The sequence below is a fragment of the Oncorhynchus keta genome, chromosome 5, assembly GCF_023373465.1.
Source record: "Oncorhynchus keta strain PuntledgeMale-10-30-2019 chromosome 5, Oket_V2, whole genome shotgun sequence".
NCBI classification, from domain to species: Eukaryota; Metazoa; Chordata; class Actinopteri; order Salmoniformes; family Salmonidae; genus Oncorhynchus; species Oncorhynchus keta.
Genome location: NC_068425.1, coordinates 2318110 through 2325878, shown reverse-complemented (window position 1 = coordinate 2325878; position 7769 = coordinate 2318110).

Genomic DNA, 7769 nt, shown 5'->3' with positions numbered 1-7769 from the left:
GCTAAGGACTATTCAACACTGGTCTGACCAATCGGAATCCACAAATCCAAACTCATGAAACGTGGGCAGGTCCAGCCGAAAGGTCGGACGAAAAGTCCAAAAAGTTATATTACACGTCGTAGAAACATGTCAAACGAAGTATAGAATCAATCTTTTGTAACGGCTGTCTTGGGAAGAAGGTGAGGACCAATGTGCAGCGTGGTACGTGTTCATCTTTTTAATCAAGTAAACTGAACACTGAATAACAAAACAACAAAGAAACAACCGGAACAGTTCTGTCTGGTGTAGACACACAAAGACTGAAAACAACCATCCACAAAACACAATCGAAAACAGGCTACCTAAATATGGTTCTCAATCAGGGACAATGATTGAAAGCTGCCTGTGATTGAGAACCATACCAGGCCAAACACAGAAATAGAAAATCATAGAAAAACTAACACAGACAACCCACCCAACTCATGCCCTGACCATACTAAAACAAAGACAAAACAAAGGAACTAAGGTCAGAACGTGACATCTTTAGGATGCTTTTATCATAAATCTTCAATAATGTTCCAACTGGAGAATTCCTTTGTCTGTAGAAAAGCAATGGAACGCGAGGTAACTCTCACATGAACGCACGTCACAAGCCCATGGCACTCTGCCACACACCTGGCTCATTCCCCTCTCTTTCAGCCCCCCTTCACAGTAAAAGCCTCAAACATGGTTCTTAAAGACTGTTAGCATCTAGTGGAAGCCTTGGGAAGTGCAAAATGACCCCACAGACACCACAAGGTTGTGTGCTCAGCACTCTCCTCTGTACTCCCTGTTGTTAAAGGAATTGTATTCCTATATGTTAACCAATTCAATTAAAACACTGTCCGTTTCTAAGAATGTGTAAGATACTTATTTGCATAAAATGGACAGAGACCAGTCTCAAAATCCATTAATAGCGTTTATTCTCGAGAGTACTGAACATAATCACAAAGTACATCAGCTAGCCAGCTAGCCCCCGAATAGCAGCACTGTAGAAATTATTACACTCAACGGAACGACTTGATTAGTGTAGTGTCAACAACGCAGCTACTGCCAGCTAGCCTACTTTAGCAGTACTGTATCATTTTAATCATTTTAGTCAATAAGATTCTTGCTACGTAAGCTTAACTTTCTGAACATTCGAGACGTGTAGTCCGCTTGTCATTCAATTTCCTTGCATTAGCGTAGCCTTTTCTGTAGCCTGTCAACTATGTGTCTGTCTATCCCTGTTCTCTCCTCTCTGCACAGACCATACAAACGCTCCACACCGCGTGGCCGCGACCACCCTAACCTGGTGGTCCCAGCGCGTACGACCCACGTGGAGTTCCAGGTCTCTGGTAGCCTCTGGAACTGCCAATCTGCGGCCAACAAGGCAGAGTTCATCTCAGCCTATGCCTCCCTCCAGTCCCTTGACTTCTTGGCACTGACGGAAACATGGATCACCACAGATAACACTGCTACTCCTACTGCTCTCTCCTCGTCCGCCCACGTGTTCTCGCACACCCCGAGAGCTTCTGGTCAGCGGGGTGGTGGCACCGGGATCCTCATCTCTCCCAAGTGGTCTTTCTCTCTTTCTCCCCTTACCCATCTGTCTATTGCCTCCTTTGAATTCCATGCTGTCACAGTTACCAGCCCTTTCAAGCTTAACATCCTTATCATTTATCGCCCTCCAGGTTCCCTCGGAGAGTTCATCAATGAGCTTGACGCCTTGATAAGCTCCTTTCCTGAGGACGGCTCACCTCTCACAGTTCTGGGCGACTTTAACCTCCCCACGTCTACCTTTGACTCATTCCTCTCTGCCTCCTTCTTTCCACTCCTCTCCTCTTTTGACCTCACCCTCTCACCTTCCCCCTACTCACAAGGCAGGCAATACGCTTGACCTCATCTTTACTAGATGCTGTTCTTCCACTAACCTCATTGCAACTCCCTCCAAGTCTCCGACCACTACCTTGTATCCTTTTCCCTCTCGCTCTCATCCAACACTTCCCACACTGCCCCTACTCGGATGGTATCGCGCCGTCCCAACCTTCGCTCTCTCTCCCCGCTACTCTCTCCTCTTCCATCCTATCTTCTCTTCCCTCTGCTCAAACTTTCTCCAACCTATCTCCTGATTCTGCCTCCTCAACCCTCCTCTCCTCCCTTACTGCATCCTTTGACTCCCTATGTCCCCTATCCTCCAGGCCGGCTCGGTCCTCCCCTCCCGCTCCGTGGCTCGACGACTCATTGCGAGCTCACAGAACAGGGCTCCGGGCAGCCGAGCGGAAATGGAGGAAAACTCGCCTCCCTGCGGACCTGGCATCCTTTCACTCCCTCCTCTCTACATTTTCCTCCTCTGTCTCTGCTGCTAAAGCCACTTTCTACCATTCTAAATTCCAAGCATCTGCCTCTAACCCTAGGAAGCTCTTTGCCACCTTCTCCTCCCTCCTGAATCCTCCCCCCTCCCTCCTCCCTCTCTGCAGATGACTTCGTCAACCATTTTGAAAAGAAGGTCGATGACATCCGATCCTCGTTTGCTAAGTCAAACGACACTGCTGGTTCTGCTCACACTGCCCTACCCTATGCTCTGACCTCTTTCTCCCCTCTCTCTCCAGATGAAATCTCGCGTCTTGTGACGGCCGGCCGCCCAACAACCTGCCCGCTTGACCCTATCCCCTCCTCTCTTCTCCAGACCATTTCCGGAGACCTTCTCCCTTACCTCACCTCGCTCATCAACTCATCCCTGACCGCTGGCTACGTCCCTCCCGTCTTCAAGAGAGCGAGAGTTGCACCCCTTCTGAAAAAACCTACACTCGATCCCTCCGATGTCAACAACTACAGACCAGTATCCCTTCTCTCTTTTCTCTCCAAAACTCTTGAGCGTGCCGTCCTTGGCCAGCTCTACCGCTATCTCTCTCAGAATGACCTTCTTGATCCAAATCAGTCAGGTTTCAAGACTAGTCATTCAACTGAGACTGCTCTTCTCTGTATCACGGAGGCGCTCCGCACTGCTAAAGCTAACTCTCTCTCCTCTGCTCTCATCCTTCTAGACCTATCGGCTGCCTTCGATACTGTGAACCATCAGATCCTCCTCTCCACCCTCTCCGAGTTGGGCATCTCCGGCGCGGCCCACGCTTGGATTGCGTCCTACCTGACAGGTCGCTCCTACCAGGTGGCGTGGCGAGAATCTGTCTCCTCACCACGCGCTCTCACCACTGGTGTCCCCCAGGGCTCTGTTCTAGGCCCTCTCTTATTCTCGCTATACACCAAGTCACTTGGCTCTGTCATAACCTCACATGGTCTCTCCTATCATTGCTATGCAGACGACACACAATTAATCTTCTCCTTTCCCCCTTCTGATGACCAGGTGGCGAATCGCATCTCTGCATGTCTGGCAGACATATCAGTGTGGATGACGGATCACCACCTCAAGCTGAACCTCAGCAAGACGGAGCTCCTCTTCCTCCCGGGGAAGGACTGCCCGTTCCATGATCTCGCCATCACGGTTGACAACTCCATTGTGTCCTCCTCCCAGAGCGCCAAGAACCTTGGCGTGATCCTGGACAACACCCTGACGTTCTCAACTAACATCAAGGCGGTGTCCCGTTCCTGTAGGTTCATGCTCTACAACATCCGCAGAGTACGACCCTGCCTCACACAGGAAGCGGCGCAGGTCCTAATCCAGGCACTTGTCATCTCCCGTCTTGATTACTGCAACTCGCTGTTGGCTGGGCTCCCTGCCTGTGCCATTAAACCCCTACAACTCATCCAGAACGCCGCAGCCCGTCTGGTGTTCAACCTTCCCAAGTTCTCTCACGTCACCCCGCTCCTCCGCTCTCTCCACTGGCTTCCAGTTGAAGCTCGCATCCGCTACAAGACCATGGTGCTCGCCTACGGAGCTGTGAGGGGAACGGCACCTCAGTACCTCCAGGCTCTGATCAGGCCCTACACCCAAACAAGGGCACTGCGTTCATCCACCTCTGGCCTGCTCGCCTCCCTACCACTGAGGAAGTACAGTTCCCGCTCAGCCCAGTCAAAACTGTTCGCTGCTCTGGCCCCCCAATGGTGGAACAAACTCCCTCACGACGCCAGGACAGCGGAGTCAATCACCACCTTCCGGAGACACCTGAAACCCCACCTCTTCAAGGAATACCTAGGATAGGGTAAGTAATCCTTCTCACCCCCCTTCTCACCCCCCCCCAACAAGATTTAGATGCAAGTGGCTGTTCCACTGGTTGTCATAAGGTGTATGCACCAATTTGTAAGTCGCTCTGGATAAGAGCGTCTGCTAAATGACTTAAATGTAATGTAAATGTAATATATCCCACATTGCGCCATGTCTTATGAATATGTCTCTCCTCCTCCTGGACCATGACAAAGCTGCTTTTCAATTCCATTCCAACACATACATTGCTTATGTTCTGCTACCATATGTTACACAATCTACTGCACACCCAACGGTTTCTCCCCACCCTGGTTGGGGACCAGACATATTTCCTGTTGTTAGTTTCACTGTGGTCACGAGTTGTCTGTTGACCCTTCCTCTTTGCCTATGTACCTAGGATAGGATAAGTAATCCTTCTCACCCCCCCCCCTTTAAGAGTTAGATGCACTATTGTAAAGTGACTGTTCTACTGGATGTCATAAGGTGAATGCACCAATTTGTAAGTCGCTCTGGATAAGAGCGTCTGCTAAATGACTTAAATGTAAATGTACCAACATATTCCTTACCAGACAACATATAACTCTGTGAGTTATAACTCTATGCCTAAATGTATACATTATTTAGTCAATATTGACAAAATTCCTTCAGCACCTGTTTACCCATGACTGCGTGGCCATGCATGCCTCCAACTCAATCATCAAGTTTGCAGACGACACAACAGCAGTAGGCTTGATGACCAACAACGACGAGATAGCCTACAGGAAGGAGGTGAGTGTTCTGGGAGTGTGGTGTCAGGAAAATAACCTCTCACTCAACATCAACAAAACAAAGGAAATGATCGTGGACTTCAAAAAACAGCAATGGAAGCACCCCCCTATCCACATTGATGGGACAGTAGTGGAGAAGGTGGAAAGTTTTAAGTTCCTCTGCGTATATATCACTGAGAAACTGAAATGGTCCACCCACACCGACAGTGTAGTGAAGAACGTGCAACAGCGTCTCTTCAACCTCAGGAGGCTGAAGAAATTTGGCTTGTAAGCTAAAACCCTCACAAACATTTACAGATGCACAATTGAGAGCATCCTGTTGGGCTGTTTCACTGGCTGGTACGGCAACTGCACTGCCCACAACCGCAAAGCTCTCCAGAGGGTAGTGAGGTCTGCACAACGCATCACCGGGGGCAAACTACCTACCCTCCAGGACACCTACAGCACCCGATGTCACAGGAAGGGAAAACATATCAAGGACAACAACCACCAGAGCCACTGCCTGTTCACCCCGATATCATCCAGAAGGCGAGGTCAGTACAGGTGCATCAAAGCGGGGACGGAGAGACTGAAAAAACAAACGTATATCTCAAGACATTCAGATTGTTAGCCATCACTAGCACAGAGAGGTTGCTGCCTACATACGCAGACTTGATATCATTGGCCACTTTAATAATGTTTACATGTCTTGTATTACTTATCTCGTATGTATATACTGTATTCTATACTATCTACTGTATCTTAGTCTATGCCGCTCTGACATTACTCATCCATATATTTATATATTGTTAATTCCATTCCTTTACTTAGATTTGTGTGAATTAGGTATTTGTTGGGAAATTGTTAGATATTAATTGTTAGATATTGTTGCACTGTCAGAACAAGAAGCACAAGCATTTTGCTACACCTGCATTAACATCTGCTAAACACGTGTATGTGACCAATACAATTTTATTTTATTTTATCTTATATGCACTGTCAACTGTGGAACCTTACATAAACACGTGTGCCTTTCCAAATCATGTCCATTCAATTGAATTTACCACAGGTGGACTCCAATCAAGTTGAAGAGACCGCTTAAGGATGATCATTGGAAACAGGATGCACCTGAGCTCAATTTCAATTCTCATAGGGAAAGGTCTGAATTCTTATGTAAATAAGGTATTTCTGTTTTTTATTTCTAATAAATTTGCTCAAATTTCTAAAAACATGTTTTCACTTTGTCATTATGGGGTATTGTGTGTAGATTGATGATGGAATATTTTTTATACATGTTAGAATAAGGCTGCAATGTAATAATAATATAAATAATAATATATGCCATTTAGCAGACGCTTTTATCCAAAGCGACTTACAGTCATGTGTGCATACATTCTACGTATGGGTGGTCCCGGGGATCGAACCCACTACCCTGGCGTTACAAGTGCCATGCTCTACCAACTGAGCTACAGAAGGACATAATAATATGTGGAAAAAGTCAAGGAGTCTGAATACTGTTCCGAATACACTGTAAAAGATACTTTGTGAGAGTGTTTGTGCAAAACCCGATGCAATGCAAGAAGTGTAAAACGTTTGGCCATGTGTCAAGTGTTTGCAGACGTTATTGAATGTTGCAAGTGTGGCGGGCATTATATTCCTGAATTCCCTCAGTGCCCTGTTATGGTGAAAGAGGTTTAGGTGTCAAGGATCAGGGCTGTACAGCAAATCTCCTATGCGGAGGTTGTGAAAAGAGTTGACGGGGGCAAGAGGCCACAGTGTTGGAGAAGATGTGGCGTTGGATGCTCCTCAATCAGTTGCAAATGTTATACGTCAATCAACTGATCTAGATACACTTATTGTGAAGAAGGTGGATTTTGTAGCATTTACAGTTGAAGTCAGAAATGTACATACACATAGGTTGGATTCATTAAAACTTGTTTTTCAACCACTCCACAAATTTCGTGTTAACAAACTATAGTTTTGGCAAGTCGGTTAGGAAATCTACTTTGTGCATGACACAAGTAATTTTTCCAACAATTGTTTACAGACAGATTATTTCACTTATCGGTCACTATCACAATTCCAGTGGGTCAGAAGTTTACATACACTAAGTTGACTGTGCCTTTAAACAGCTTGGAACATTCCAGATAATGATGTCATGGATTTAGATGCTTCTGATAGGCTAATTGACATCATTCGGGTCAATTGTAGGTTGTAGGTGTATCTGTGGATGTATTTCAAGGCCTACCTTCAAATGCAGTGCCTCTTTTCTTGACGTCACGGGAAAATCAAGAGAAATCAGCCAATACCTCAGAAATAGAATTGTAGACCTCTACCAGTCTGGTTCATCCTTGGGACCAATTTCCAAATGCCTGAAGGTACCACATTCATCTGTACAAACAATGGTACGCAAGTATAAACACCATGGAACCATGCAGCAGTCATACCGCTCAGGAAGGAGACTCGTTCTGTCTCCTAGAAATGAAGGTACTTTGTTTGTGAAAAGTGCAAATCATTCCCAGAACAACAGCAAAGCACCTTGTGGAGATGCTGGAGGAAACGGGTACAAAAGTATCTACATCCATAGTTAAACGAGTCCTATATCGACATAACCTGAAAGGCCGCTCAGCAAGGAAGAAACCACTGCTCCAAAACCGCCATTAAAAAAGCTTGACTACAGTTTGCAACTGCACATGGGGATTGTACTTTTTGGAGAAATGTCCTCTGGTCTAATGAAACAAAAATAGTATTGTTTGGCCATAATGACCATCGTTATGTTTGGAGGAAAAAGGAGGTAGGCTTGTAAGCCGTAGAACACCTTCCAAACCGTGAAGCACGGGGGTGGCAGGATCATGTTGTGGGGG